This window comes from Protopterus annectens, chromosome 4.part1 (assembly GCF_019279795.1).
Source record: "Protopterus annectens isolate FY-2018-M chromosome 4.part1, PAN1.0, whole genome shotgun sequence".
In the NCBI taxonomy this organism is placed as follows: Eukaryota; Metazoa; Chordata; order Ceratodontiformes; family Protopteridae; genus Protopterus; species Protopterus annectens.
Genome location: NC_056734.1, coordinates 1,010,581,840 through 1,010,599,126, shown reverse-complemented (window position 1 = coordinate 1,010,599,126; position 17,287 = coordinate 1,010,581,840).

Genomic DNA, 17,287 nt, shown 5'->3' with positions numbered 1-17,287 from the left:
GGGAATACACAGCATAAACGATTGTAGAACTGACCTACAGGCAGAATGACAGGAGTAGGAGAGGGTAGTCGCTTTCGAGCACAGAGGTGGGGTGTTGAGGAGTCCAGGTACATGGTCTGGCTCCTAGTCCATAATCATGAGGCCCAACTCATGCAGGGCCAGGTCCTCTGGGGAGCATACAGGGCCGAGGCGTGGGACTGGTTGGCTCATGATCTCACCAGTGCCACAGGGATTCCAAGGACTGGTGAGCAGGTCTGTCACCACCATGCGGACCTGAAGAGACGCAAGCAGGACCAACTGAACCTTTGGATCCAGGAGGCCCGGCAAACACCCAACGCCCACTACTGAGTAAGTAACATTTAATTATGTATGTAAGAAATTAAACTAGCTGATATTATGGAGATGTGTATTCCAATATTACTTCATTTATATTACAGCTGCAGGTGTCCGTTCTGCGAACCGCAGAGCCTATGGCGATAGGCTGGTGCGGTTGCGCCACCAGGCAGGTCAGTAATCCACTACCAGTAACTGTAAAGAAATATAAAAGTATGACAGTCAGCAAAAGAGTGCAGTGTAGTCAGTAAGGAATAAAATCTGCAAGTAACAGTGTGAAAGTGTATGCAAGTATTGCTTGATTACAAAAGTGTGTTTCAGCCTGTAAGTTTAACCAAAAAATGAAACTGACATATATTCTGAAATAAAAATGCCCTACCTGTAAGAAAATAGTACACAACCTGCAGCAGGCTGAAAAGTATAGCTGCAGAAGATGATGAAATCACATGTGTGAAATATATCCCTGTGGAAATACTGAAACATGACAGAAGTGAGACTGCTAGAAAGGATTGTAATAACTACTGGTAAAACATGTCAATAAAGCCTAGAAGTACCATCCTGAATAGTAAAATGAAAGCAAGTAAGGGAGTGTGAGAAAGTGTCATGAATCCAGCAATACAGTAGTAATAACCCCTGAATAAAGTATACTGCAGTCAAGACAGAATGAAATGCATGTGAGATTCAAAACCAAACAGCAAAATATGTTCAAAGTGTTGCTGCATCTGGAATGTGTATCCCAAAATCTGGATATGTTGCTCTCAGTCTGCAATATGCAGATAGGATGATTGTCTGATATACCAAACATCCACACTTGTCTACAGCTATATAAAGCAAATGTAGCAGGATGATGTAGCTGAACAAAGCTAGATATGAATGTGTATGAAGAACCATAAAATGTATATTGATGTTGCAGTAACAGTCCTATCACCAAGTTGAAATAGTTATCATATAGGAAACTGTAGTTAGAACAGTAGTGTGTATATAACTGTAGCTATTAGAAATGTACAGCATATGTATTGTCATTCGAAGGTGTTAATATTACTTTCTTTACCCCACCCTATAACCACATATAACCCATTCCACGTGAAAATGGTATGTGCAATCACAATTAACACCCCTGGACGTTTGTCCTATTGGGTCATATATATTTGCATGTCCGTTGATGCATCTGCCCTGTTCATACATCCACACCTGATGGCCTGTTACCATCAATTAACCCTGCATGTTGTTGGACTGTGTATTTCTGTTCAAATTATGCATGTGTTATGCACGCTGTTCAATGGTGTGAATATCTGGGTGTTTGGTTAATGGGAATACTAATGCATGCTGTTACAACTAATTGTGAATGGTATTATATGTCACTAACCCAAACTGTCATGACATAATGCAAAACATAGGACGACAGGGAAGGCAGGTTCCAGTGGACCCACCTCTCCTACCTCAGCTGGCGAGTGCACCTGGCACTAGTGCTGAGTCCGGACCCTCCTCCGGTGGCCCTGTGCCACCTGCGGGTGGAAGCGCTGCAGGGGATGGGGCTTGCTCCCCCCTCTGCAAATGTGGCCGGAGGAGAACCACCACTCACCCTCCGTAGCGTCCGGACTGTGGTGCGTAGGGAGATTCGGGACTCTGTTCTCGAGCCCCTACGCCAGCTCGAGGCACGGGTGGCACAACTAATGGGCATACCTGTTGCCCCGCCTACACAGCCCCCAGCACAGCCCCATCCTGGGCAGTGAAGGAACAGTGGCAACTGCCTATGGGTGGGGATATCAGTTCCACTGTTGCCATCTGTGGGCTCATGGGCTCTGGATATCCAAACCTCTGTCCCCGTCAATTGCGTAACCCCCCCCACACGTGTCATACACCGCCCCTGTATGCGTCTTGTTTGTCTTGTCTGTTTACCTACCCAACCTACCTCCCCAGCTGTACCGACTTCCTTCACCTGACATACCACTCTCACCTGAAAAAAAAAAAGGGCACTCTGTACCCACAAAAAAATTATGTCCCATACATAGCTGCCCATTCCACACACATGTCTGCTGGACATGGAACCTATCAATTACAATTGGCTGTACAACAAGTATTATTGTTGTCCTGACACCTCTGTCAGGGGTGGAAGGTTTCAAATGTCACACCAAATTACATACATATGCACGGCTGTTGCTGATGAAGAAATGGGCAGCTATGGGCCTTACCTACATCCCTCCTGCACATCCCAAGCTTGTTTCCCTACTGTCTTACCCTCTTTGTGACCACTTTTTCACCACTTTCCTGTCTCCCCATTTTCTTTTCTTTCAAAGAAAATAGCGCGGGTGTGCGCAAGAGTAAGCACGTTTAAGCGGTTGTAAGTGGGTGTGCGCGGAGCTAACTGCCAGTGCGCATGCGTGAGCTCCACGCAAACCAGCGCTAACCCGGTTACAACTGCTTAAAAGTGCCTTAGTCACTTTGATTGACAGGTCCTGTACTCAGTTCAAAAGCAAAATAGAATCTCACTGTGAGTCCCAAACCTAGGACCTTGGAAACAGTAGTCTGCATGACTTACCACTAAGCCATGACTCTTATACAAGAACATTGTGCTAAAATAAATATATCATGTAATAGTAGGAATGAATGTAAAGGGAATATATATGTGTAGTGCACAAAGCATGCCATTTAGAATTACTATAAAAACTAGTGGATTTCCATAATAGTAGTGTGTGAACAGAAACAGCCATGCTAGTTGGAAGCTAGTAGGTAATAATGTCACTATAGCACCTTGCAAGCCACACACATACTCACAGCAGGATAAGCACTGCCCATACCCCACAACCTCTTACAGGAACACATCTGGACCAAGTAATAAAATATGTGGAGCAAAGGCCCAAAACCAGGGACACATTACAAATAATGTTACAACAAACACAGACAGTTCAGAGAGTAACAGGGTCTGCACTTTGTGGGATGTTTGGAAGGGTATGCAGTCTGAAACTTGAATGTTTGTCACCATATTCTGACTTGAGCCCAGAGTGATTTGCCAGAAAAAGGTGTGCATGAGATATTGACCAAAATATGAGGCATAAATGTGGACAACCTGCAAATATCTGTACACATGACGGGTCTGACACCACCATATTTGCATAGTTAAGAGCCTAGACATAGCAACAGTGAATGACTTACAGGGATGCCCCACAGACCCCGTGAGAAATGTACAAACAGTAGGCAGAAAGGTGTAACACATGCAATGGTAACTATGGAGTCCTGAAAGTATTCATCACTTGCATGGCAGAAAAGGTGTAGCAATACATATGCTCATGCTAACCCACAGTCACAACTGCAGCATACCAGACATTTTAATGGGTGTAACCCACTGATATGTACCATTCCATGAGGCACATAACAGATGAACCTGAAAGTCTCTGGGGCCTGCTCAGCAGCATACTCAAATACCCTAATAGATGTCAAGGCCCACACCATGGTCAGACCACACTGCATGCTGTAACACCCTAGCAGATATAGCAAGCATTCAAAGGTGTGAATGTACATGGAAAATAGGAAAGCTACAGCAGCACACTACAGTCAGGACACCTAGCAGGCATACAAGTAGTGACTGTAAAGGGCAACTATTGAAGCCTTAGCAACAAAGTGCAAGCAAAAGTGAAAGGAAAGCACACACACACACACACACACACACACACACACATTAACAGTAGTAGTAGTAGTTGTAGGTGTCAGTGTACATACACAGTTAGTACAGGAAACTGGAGAAATGAATGGAGGAATGTTAATCTACAACACACCTGGAAATATGAGAGAGATACCAACCTTTACACTCACAGAACATTGTCCACAGCATAACAGCATGGTCCCTGCCCTTAAAATCTGAAAGAGCTATGCCTATCTCACATACCTTTTTATAGCACTGTTCTGAAATCACAGTGAGAACTGCAATCAGTACACAACTGGCTGCATGCAATTAGCAAATGCTGGCTAACAATTGGTGCAGAGGCCATCACATGGGCATATGCAGATACCTACAAAGTATGCTGTACTCCCAGTCCACACATGCAATACTTTCATTGCACCCTGAGAAGGACGTGAGAGACAGACAGACAGAGAGAGAGAGAGAGAGAGACAGAGACAGAGACAGAGAAAATTGCAATTAAGCAGACACAAACAAATTGTTCAGCAACAGCCATCTGAAAGCTGACAACTGGGAAGTGGAGCAGCAGGACAGAGAACCAGACAGCAACACAAGCAGCTGTGACAAACACAGGTAATGTAAAGTAATACTATAAAGGTCTACATACTGTGAACCCTCCATATGTGTCATTGGTCTGTATCCATATGTATATGAAGATGTGTAAAGGGCAGGGGACATACAGCAACTATCAGTGAAGGCTGTACATACATTTGTATGTGAGAGCATCTATGTGCACATATCAATGTTGGTTGATTGTAGGTTGTAGTGCCATGTACAAAGTAGGTTTCACAGTTATGTATGTTTAGCAGTATGTTAGTGTGTGTATACAGTATGGTAGACAAACATGTTGATATACCTGTCTAACATATGGATACGTATGTATGTCAACATATGTATGTGTGTATATATCTATATATATATATATATATATATATATATATATATATATATATATATATATATATATGATATGCATATATGTATACATACATAGAAAGAGAGATGTAGGAATACATAGACAGATGTAGATAGAATATTGTACAAACATATCTATGTAATGCACACATACAGATATAGATATATGTAGATACATATACATAGACTGATCTGACTATCTACAGGTATGACTGTATATGATGACCTTCAATACAGCCTGTCCCACCCCCTCTGTCACTCACACCACCTCTGTGTCCCCCCCTCCACATCTATAGCAATATATGTTTATCAATATACATATGTGTATATGTATACAGACATATATATATATATATATATATATATATATATATATATATATATATATATATACATATAGATATATATATATACATATATATAGATATATATATATATATATATATATATATATATATATATATATATATATATATATATATATATATATATATATATATATAGAGAGAGAGAGAGAGAGATGTATATAAATTCTGAGTGAGGCACATGTGTACAGATGTATTGCAACAGGTGCCTGGTGACAAAGGCATGGAGTGAACACCAGTGTCAAAACCGGAGTACCATACCACATTCCAAATAATCTACGCCAGTAACCACCAGATATGTGATTGGCTGCCCACCACTGCATGTGTCAGGGGTGAACAGGGTCATAAATGTGTACAATAGTGGCCCCAATGATATTCACAGTGGCACACTATCCCTGGAATACCTGCACATGGTATGTGTCAGAGGACATGGTGTGTCAGCTATGGACATGTAGGTCGGTGTACCCTTCCACACCACATAATGGATGCCATGGTATGGACCTCACATGACAGCTACAGATATGGAGAAGGACACAGTGACATGTACAACACTGTGACAATGCACTCAAACACATTACCAATGCACAGTGACTGACAACACCACAGAGTACACATATACTACCCACATAGAGGTTACCACGCCCGGATTTACATATGTAAGTCACACCCATGACAGATGTCCAACAACCATAGTAACACCTCACACCATCCACAACCTAAATGTCTGCTGTGTGTCGTCCGTGCCACTGCAATAGAGTGCACATGTGGAGGTAAAAGTTCCTACCCACAGATAAGACATACCCTGCAATAAACCACACAGTGTTAAGAAGCAAGACTCCCCATGAGTACATGTCACACATACCCCTGCTGAATGTTAGTCAGATAGGTAATATGCCATATGAGTCACCCTGTATAACTGTGTGACAGCAGCAGGTACCATCACACCACATGTGTCACAATGGTCAGGGTAGCAGAACAGTACGCTGCTGTAGTCCCAGGGGCAATAGCATATTGTATAGTGTTGTATTGTAATGTAATGTATTGTGTTGTATTGTATTGGTATGTTGAGGTGCCTCCTTCGTGGAGTGGAACCACTGCTGCTGTGCGCCAGTGTACAGGTACATATCCTGTAGTCAGGCTAGTGTTACATAGCACTTCTATATGTGTGTTTAGCTTCTGTCAGAGTTTATGTAGCATGCAACTGGGGATACCATCAGGTCCCATTCATGTTGTGTATTCTGCTGTCCTGAGGGTTGCTCTCACCTGGACATCTGTGATGACAGGGAGGTTACAGTCAGCTGGGATAACTATGTCTTATTTTGGGGGAGAGGGCGGGGTGACACCTGCACTGAACCTGTCTGCCACAATGTTGTCAATATCTGTGGTGTCAGTGAAATATGTGTTGTTGTGTACTAACTATGGGCATAGAGGATGGATCCTGACCAGGTTGCTAACATAACTGAAGAAGGCCTTGTGGTTATCTGTAGTGTCCCTCTTGATTTCCCTCTCAAAGTTGCCCATGGATATTTGTATGATGGAAAATAGATCCTTACTAGTGCTGCTCAGACATGCCCTCCCTTTATGGAATTATGCTCTGTCTTGCAGTAGCTTCCATCTTCTGTAATACAAGCTGTCTATGGCTGGGGTCCACCAGACAGGATGCTGTCCCGTTGTGGAGAGTGTCTTGGTCATATATGGGATTGCATGATCCATGCATTCTCGGAGATGTCTGTAGAAAGCAATTGTGTAGGGGTCAGCATTGTGGGTTGTATCTGCCACTGGCCCAGTGGGCTGAAAGGATACCATGTCACTGTTACAAAGTGTAAAGTTTGCATCTGTAATGTTATGCACTATAGTCGTTTGTGATGGTGGTGGAGGTGGGATATGTATATCCAGGGCAATCAGTGTGTGGTCAGCTCACAGTAGTTGATGATGTAGGCCATACAGTACCTAGATACAAACCCCCAGAGTGAGGAGGTGCTCTTGACCTGAATCAGTGTTCTGACTGCTGAGGTTTGGTAGTATGTCATATAGAGTGTGCCAGGTACTGTTGCACAGTTGCTGGCTGAGCACTGATACCTGGCCATTTACATGTGTATCCACCAATAGACAGACAGATGCTACATATGTGAGATATGTTGTATCATAACAGTCGAGTAGCATGTGTAGTATGTGTGCCAAATTGTGCTGACATATATTGCTGATATCAGGTTATTTTCTTTCTCAGGTACATGGCCCACCCGCGGAATTCCCACCTACTCCACAGCTGAGGATGAGGAGATACACCAGAGCCTGGTGCGGGATTATGCAATACTCTTTTCCTGCACCAGCCAGAATCAGCAGGAAAGGGCTGCACTGTGGCAAGACCTTGTCTGTCGGGTAAATGACATAGGCACGCATAATAGGACATATGAGCAGGTACGACATCACTGCAGTGATTTAATCAGACATGTCCGTCAGTGTGCATCGGATATCCACAGGCAACAGGTCGCCACAGGTGGTGGGGTGGCTACACATCCCCCACTCACCAGACTGGAGGGACTACTCATGAGTGTAGTGGCTTCAGTCCGCCAGCAACAACAACAGCAACAGACATGCATTATGATGGAGGCTGGAGCCACGCAGCAGCAAGACAGTGAATGTGCAGGTAATATGCCATATGTATAGTTGACTGTTGTGTACACTGGTAGTTAATGCATGTGTGAGGTGTGTCCTTGGTTTGTAGCTGTCACCATAGTATTTAATGTGCAAGTGTGATATCCTCAATATTAGCAGCTGACCTGTGAAAGGCGACTGTTGTACTACTGACCTGTATCATACTCAGTAACAATGGCACAGTTGTGCCCACTGACATTACTTTCTTCACGTCTGCAGGACCCTCTGGTATAACAGCAATTCAGCCTATCCATGCTGGTGAGTGTGTATTAACAATTCCTGTAATAGTGTTGATAGTAATAGTACTATTTGGCTCACTTAGTAGTGCTCTTTGTATGCATGTAGGTGTGTCTGTGTCTGTGTGTAGATATCACGCATACTGAGTACTGTACAATTGTGTGAAACTGTGTGCATGTGTGCATGTGTGCATGTGTGCACCTGTGCATGTGTGCACCTGTGCATGTGTGCATGTGTGCACGTGTGCATGTGTGCATGTGTGCATGTGTGCACCTGTGCACGTGTGCATGTGTGCATGTGTGCATTTGTGCATGTGTGCACCTGTGCATGTGTGCACCTGTGCATGTGTGCATGTGTGCATGTGTGCACCTGTGCATGTGTGCACCTATGCACCTGTGCATGTGTGCACGTGTGCATGTGTGCATGTGTGCATGTATGCACCTGCGCACGTGTGCATGTGTGCACCTGTGCACCTGTGCACCTGTGCACGTGTGCATGTGTGCATGTGTGCACCTGTGCACCTGTGCACATGTGCATGAGTGCATGTGTGCATGTGTGCATGTGTGCATCACTGGTAATGTGTAGACATTGTAAACTGTGTGTCCTGTTTCCCTCCCACAGGTTCTGTTGCTGCTCTGGTGTCATGTAGCAGGGAACCTGAATCAGGTGCCATGGGTACTGATAATGATGACATCTGTGTAATGGCACAGGAAAGTATGCCAGGGTCTGCCATTGGTCAGCCGATTGACAGTACACAGCTGTCGACCCCATCAATGCTCACAGTTATCCTGCCAATACACCCTTTGTCACCAATGTCCCTAGGTGATGGACAGCATACAGTGGGCATTGACCAGGGTAATGTGGTATCTGTGGCACATGCCTCCCCACACAGCAGCTGTGGGCATGGCCCAGAGATGGTACCACACAGACAGATGTCCACGGTTCTCGTGGGAGCATCCGTGGGCATACTGCCCCTGTCAGATGTGCCCACAGAGGTCTTACAACCTCAGCTATGTTTCGGGCTGTCATGCAGGCACAGTCACGTATGGAACGGTACACCAGACAGGGTCTGAGGGAGCTGACAGCATGTCGCACAGCCATGACTGACAGTATGCGTGACATTGCGGCTACCATCCGTGATTTCACCGATGTCATAGACAGACGTTGTGGGGACATATTAGACCGGTTCCACAACTACATGCCCATGAGCCAGGGTGCACGTGGGCGGTTGAGACGTTGACGTGGCCGTATGCCAGCAACAGCAGCAGCTGGCTGTCGTCGCGGACGACAACAGGGCCACGGCCACCCCTATAGTGCCAGCAGCAGCCCCAGCAATGCTGGATCTGTGCTGTCATCAGACCGCCCCAGGAGACCACGTGCACGTAGCTCTGGCCGGGCCCGACAGGGATCTGTGTCCAGTCAATGAACACCTACTTCTGATGACAGTACCCAGTCTGGGTTGGTACTGGATACGGTCCGTAGCACCCCTGCAAGGCCCAGGTACCGTGTCCGTGGCCAGAGACACTGATCTGTATGACCTGGCAGGTACAGTCTGTGGCTGTCCACAAACACCAGTATATGACAGCCATGAGGTGGAACTGTGTGCATCCATACACACATGCGAATTGACAACACTTAGGGCTACCGCATACATGCACACACTGCATCAACATTGCCCCACCTTCTACTACTGTCCCTCACCAACACACATACACATACATGTCAATTGGTGGTATCGGTGGCTGACTCAGGCATACCAAGTTCACACCCTATGCATATGATGAAACTGTGCCACCTCCTGCAATCTGTAACAACTGTGCAGATACAGGTTAACATGTTGCTGATGCACAGGGTGACCACATAGATGTGTAGTAATAGTATCATGTTGTTAACAGTACTGTGTGCTGAATTAATTGTGGGTATATCACAGCATGCCTGATGCAGTAAGTGTGTGATTGTCATGTCCTGTTGTCTACACCCATGGTAAGTACCATAGTGTATCATCTGCACATGTTGGCATACTGGTGGTAATGATGTCAACAGAAGGCTACATACATAGGTAGCACAGGGGTTAAGGTAATGAATGTAGTAATACGCAATGATGGACATGTAAATTGCAAGTGGCATGTTGCCCACACTGGACTCTGCAATGCAGATGTTTGAGGATGTTGATATGTGTGCAGCACTACACGACTGGTACAGGACCCACAGGAGCACCCTAACACTGCATGCTCACATCTCATACCATGCTAGACAGCCCCAACACACAAAACTAACTGTCACAGGAGGGAGAGTCCCCATATATGTCAGGGATACTGTGGTGGTAGGCCAGGTAGCATACATCCTACTAAGTATGGAACCACTGAGTGAAGGCTCAGTGTCTGTTATTTGACATGTGTATTACTGCAGGTATGAGCACATGGGTTTCCATCCAGTTATTGTACATCCTGACAGTACATGGTCTGTACACTTGTGTGCACTGAGACTGGACCCTGTGTGACCATCTGACCCATGTATTTCCATGTACATGTGCATAGTACCTGCATATTTGCAGTGTTACCTACTGGAACTGGTACAGCTTGTTTGTTGTACAATGGACTACATGCAGCCCTGTTTACTGTAGCTTTGTTTGCATGCATGTTTGCTTGCAATTACCCTGGAATACTGATCACACCTGCAATGCATGGTTATAGAGCTTCTGTGGACTCCTAGTGCCATCTGCATAGCTTACTATATGTATGTCCATGTCCCACTTGACAGGATGTCACTGTTTGTCCTGTTCACATGTACATTGCCTGTGACACAGTGCATATGACTTACCTGGCATGTGTCCACGTGAGCAGTCATATATGCTACTGCTAACTAATCACAGGCACTACACCTTCACATATTCATCTTCTGTTGAACTACCTGCTTCGCTAGGGACAGCCTGCACCTGTCACCCCTGGGCTTTCAGATATTGGCAAAGGCTCTTGCTACCCCCATAGTGCCTATGTTAGGCAAGGCTCAAATGACAAACCCACCTTCATAGGTATCACAAGGGATAAGAAACTAAGAGTAATGCTACCCAACGCCAGAAGTCTAAACCTCCAGATGCATGCACCCAAAACACTCCTTGGCATGGAGAACATCGATATCTGTGCAGTAACAGATGCCTGGTTCAGGGCTACTGAGAGCACACCAGCACTACCAGTTTTAACCTGGTTGATTTCTTTGAAACAGTCACCAAGGCTATTGACGAGGGGAAGGTGGTTCACACAGCCTACCTGGACCTCGCAAAAGCCTTCACAACAATACCCCACTTGGGCATTCTAGAGAAGCTCACCAGCTTAAATATAAGCCCCTATGTCACTAGATGGATTGCACAGTGGCTCAAGGACAGAACCCACATGGTTAGAATTGCTGGAGCCATGCCAGACTCCAAACCAGTTACGAGTTGTGCCCCACAAGGCTCAGTCCTGGGACCTCTCTTGTTTGGTATATATTTATTGGAGGTACAGGCAAACACGGACGGACTGTGGCTGACCAAATATGCAGATGACTGCGAACTGGCCACCATAATCGACTCTCCAGCCGACACAAGCATCTTCCAAAGGGGCATCATAGAAACAGACAACTTGTGCCAGAGCCATGGCCTTCAGCTGAACAGTGTTTAGAAAGGGGAATGTGCATCCTGTAGTCTGTTCACCTAATTGCCAAAAGGGACATTCTCCTCACACACACTAACCCCCCTCAGCCAAAAACACACGCTTGCCAATTGCAGGATTCCAACCCCTATCTGACTATGTTATGACACTCGAGACAGACACATTAGCAGAGCATGCTATTCACATTACTGGGGGGTTTCCCTTCTCTTGCTATACTTATAGGGTGCTGACATCATCAGTGTTTAGAAAGGGGAATGTGCATCCTGTAGTCTGTTCTCCTAGTTGCCAAAAGGGAAATTTACCTCACACACACTACCCCCCCCCCTCAGACAAACACACACACTTGCCATTTGCAGGACTCAAACCTCAACCTAACCATGTTAGGACACTTGAGACGGACGCATTAGCAGAGCATGCTATTCGCATTACTGGAAGGCTTTTTTTCTCCTGCTATTCTTATAGAGTGCTGACATCATCAGTGTTTAGAAAGGGGAATGTGCATCCTGTAGTCTGTTCACCTAGTTGCCAAAAAGGACATTGTCCTCACACACACTAACCCCTCTCAGCTAATAACACACACTTGCAGGATTCCAACCCTTATCTGACTATGTTATGACACTCGAGACAAACACATTAGCAGAGTGTGCTATTCGCATTACTGGGAGATTTCTCTTCTCTTGCTGTACTTATAGGGTGCTGACATCATCAATGTTTAGAAAGGGAAATGTGCATCCTGTAGTCTGTTCACCTAGTTGCCAAAAAGGACATTGTCCTCACACATACTAACCCCCCTCAGCCAAAAACACACACTTGCCATTTGCAGAATTCAAACCCCTATCTGACTATGTTATGACACTCGAGACGAACACATTAGCAGAGTGTGCTACTCGCATTACTGTGAAGTTTCCTTTCTCTTGCTGTACTTATAGGGTGCTGACATCAGTGTTTAGAAAGGGAAATGTGCACCCTGTAGTCTGTTTTCCTAGTTGCCAGGAGGGACATTTCCCTCACACACACTAACCCCCCTCAGACAAACACACACACTTGCAGGATTCAAACCCCTACCTAACTATGTTATGATACTTGAGACGGATGCATTAGCAGAGCACGCTATTCACATTACTGGGAGGTTTCCCTTCTCCTGCTATACTTATAGAGTGCTGACATCATCAGTGTTTAGAAAGGGGAATGTGCATCCTGTAGTCTGTTCACCTAGTTGCCAAAAGGGACATTGTCCTCACACACACTAACCCCCCTCAGCCAAAAACACACACTTGCAGGATTCCAACCCCTATCTGACTATGTTATGACACTTGAGACGGACACATTAGCAGAGTGTGCTATTCGCATTATTGGGAGGTTTCCCTTCTCTTGCTGTACTTATAGGGTGCTGACATCATCAGTGTTTAGAAAGGGAAATGTGCATCCTGTAGTCTGCTCACCTAGTTGCCAAAAAGGACATTGTCCTCACACACACTAACCCCCCTCAGCCAAAAACACACACTTGCCATTTGCAGGATTCAAACTCCTATCTGACTATGTTATGACACTCGAGATGAACACAGTAGCAGAGTGTGCTATTCGCATTACTGTGAGGTTTCCTTTCTCTTGCTGTACTTATAGGGTGCTGACATCAGTGTTTAGAAAGGGAAATGTGCACCCTGTAGTCTGTTCTCCTAGTTGCCAGGAGGGACATTTCCCTCACACACACTAACCCCCCTCAGACAAATACACACACTTGCAGGATTCAAACCCCTACCTAACTATGTTATGATACTTGAGATGGATGCATTAGCAGAGCACGCTATTCACATTATTGGGAGGTTTCCCTTCTCCTGCTATACTTATAGAGTGCTGACATCATCAGTGTTTAGAAAGGGGAATGTGCATCCTGTAGTCTGTTCACCTAGTTGCCAAAAGGGACATTGTCCTCACACACACTAACCCCCCTCAGCCAAAAACACACACTTGCAGGATTCCAACCCCTATCTGACTATGTTATGACACTCGAGACGGACACATTAGCAGAGTGTGCTACTCGCATTATTGGGAGGTTTCCCTTCTCTTGCTGTACTTATAGGGTGCTGACATCATCAGTGTTTAGAAAGGGAAATGTGCATCCTGTAGTCTGTTCACCTAGTTGCCAAAAAGGACATTGTCCTCACACACACTAACCCCCCTCAGACAAACACACACACCTGCAGGATTCAAACCCCTATCTAATTATGCTATGACACTTGAGACGGACACATTAGCAGAGCGCACTATTCGCATCACTGGGAGGCTTTTCTTCTCCTGCTGTACTTATAGAGTGCTGACATCATCGGTGTTTAGAAAGGGGAATGTGCATCCTGTAGTGTGTTTTCCCAGTTGCCAAAAGGGACATTTCTCTCCTACAGACTTACACACACACTGAGCATTTGCAGGATTCAAACCCCTACCTAACTATGTTATGACACTTGCGACGGACACATTAGCAGAGCACACTATTCACATTACTTGGAGGTTTCCCTTCTCCTGCTATACTTATAGAGTGCTGACATCATCGTTGTTTAGAAAGGGGAATGTGCATCCTGTAGTGTGTTTTCCTAGTTGCCAAAAGGGACATTTCTCTCCCACAGACTTACACACACATCAACCCCACTCACTCACACAGCATTTGTAGGATTCAAACCTCTTTCCTAGTTGCCAAAAGGGACATTTCTCTCCCACAGACTTACACACACATCAACCCCACTCACTCACACAGCATTTGTAGGATTCAAACCTCTACCTAACTATGTTATGACACTTGTGACAGACGCATTAGCGGAGCACACTATTTGCATTACTGGGAAGTTTTTTTTCTCCTGCTGTACTTATAGGGTGCTGACATCATCGGTGTTTAGAAAGGGGAATGTGCATCCTGTGGGGAGGCAGACACCAAGCACACTCTGGCTAAGCTGTCATTCCCTAGGGCAAACAGCCTAGTGTTGACCTCTACACCCATATGTTTAATTGTCAAATGCACATTATTTGTTGCTGATAGACTGTTTGCACATCTTTATTGCCATAGCATTCCCTGTTTGTATGAACAACTTGTGCATCTGTGGAAGATGTTTGCATATGGGATGGATCCACTATATCACGTATGTCTCTGTAGTCATTTAACTGTGTGCACTGGGCAGACTGCTGTAATGTGGTTGGTTCCTGGAATAACACGTAAAAATACCAGATATGTGTCCAACTGCTACACTGAGATTTGGCCTAAGTGTGTGAGTATGCCCAGTTCAGCCTTCCCATGGCATGTTGTCTGACATATGTCTCATTTATCAAAGTGTGTGAGCATGCCCAGTGTGAGCATTCCATATGTTGGACTCTGCAGCCCACCACATTTGTGGATGAGTGTGAACTTCAACAAATATCACCCGTTTATGGTTGTGTGTTGTGTGTCATGTTGTGTAGTTACTGTACAACTGCTTTGTGTGTGAACACAACAGGATTATACTGTGCCTGCAGTGTCTGCATGGGATACTTTGCATACAGTTGTCAACATCCTTTCACACTGACCTAACACTGTAGTACTGTATAGTGTACTGGTAGTACTTTGACTGTGGTGGACAGTATCCTGGGCTTTAGTGCTATCACTGCTTTACATTTCGATAGTGAGCACAACAGCCTGGTTAGGGGCCAGTTGTGTACATCTGACCATGTTGCATTCTGTTCAGATATGAACTACTTAAACCAGGCTTGTCCAACATTGGTAGTGTATTCCACAACATAGGTGTACATTTGCAAACACTAGCGATGTGCCCTAGTCCATGTCTAATGCTAGTTGGAGAGTGTGTTTGTCCTTCCACACACATTGTAAGTGGAGTTTGCCATGACATATGTCATGGTTAGTATACTGTGCCTCTGTCTACCTGTGACATGACAGTGATACCCAGGATAAAGCTACCATCTCCCATCCACTCATCAAGATTCCTATTGAGGAAGATTGATAAGTGACTCTATGGGTAGCCTGTACTGGGAGTTCACTCATGGGTGGGGGTGGCTTCTGTGTTATGGATCATGCAGTACAGCTTGTCCTATGTAAGTCAGTGCTGGGGTTCAGATCTCTCATGTGCATAGCTCACTGCCATTCAGATTGTACAAGGTGCAGCATGTTTATTGATACCAGCAACACGGGCAAAACATGGCATCTGTGCAAGCTCTTTGATACTCCTGGTGAGGTACTGTTGGGGACTTTATGGTTGATGGAGGTGTCTGCTGAGGTACATCCCACAGGGGCTATTGTAGTCAATTGTACCGCTGATGAAGGATGACTGCAGAGCCACAATGACCTCCCCTTATCTAGATCTGACAACCTTCATGATTAGGTGGGTATATGGTATGTTTCTGTAAACACTACAGCACATGTTTGTCCAATGCAGGATATCTATCACCTTGTGTCCCCGGGTCTCTCATTACATGTTAACTACATAATGGGTTCACACCTATGTGGTAATTGGTGGGCACTTACTGTATATCCACGGGGGTTGACTATACACTTTTCTGCAATTAGCTTGCTGACATGGCTATGGCACCAGTTGTCTGTTTCTATGTGGCCCTTTTGTGGGATGCTTGTGTCAGCTGGTGGATCATATGTGGTGAGCAGTTTGTAGTCCTCTGCAAACATGTTCGGACACAGTCCTTCCATGTTTGCCTGTACCTATGGGACATATATACCAGACGAGGGAGATCCCAGGACCAAGCCTTGTGGGATGCCAGTTATATCTGGTTTGTAGTCTGACATGGCTGCAGCATGTCTGACCATGTCTGTTCTGTCCTTGGTCTGGTTTGCAACCCCTCTACTGACATAGGGGTTTATATTTAAGCTGGTGAGCTTATCTATGATGAACACGTAGGGTATTGTATAGAAGCCTTGCAAGGTCCAGCTACGCTGTGTGGACCACATTGCCCTCATCAATGACCTTAATGACTGTTTCAATTGAGTCAAACATGTTTAGGGGCAGGATCTGCACTTAAGAAAGCCACACTGGGTAGGGTCCGGTGTCAGTAGGTCCCCAATATCTTTATGTCTGTGGTACATGCTGATCCTTTCCATAGCTGTGCAGACCGAGCTTCTCAGGATTCTGGGGTAGTAGTTTTCAGTATCCATTCAGGCAACACCTTTGTTGAGAAGGACCACTGTTGTTGTACACTGCTCTTTGGGTACATATTCTGTGGTAAGGCTGACATTGAGCAGTAGTGTGATTTGGTATTCCATTCATCTTGGAGTCCATGTTGCACTAAGCCCAGGACACCATCTCATACCATTGCTGCTGTGTGTTTTGTTTTGTAGATGCTGGCTGTTACCTCAGCATCTGCAATGTCAGGGGGCCAGCAGTCTGCTGGGATAGATATTCTGCATTCGGGGGGTGGGGTTACACTGCACCTGTCAGGATGTAGGTTGGCAATATGTGTGTGTGTTTCTGATA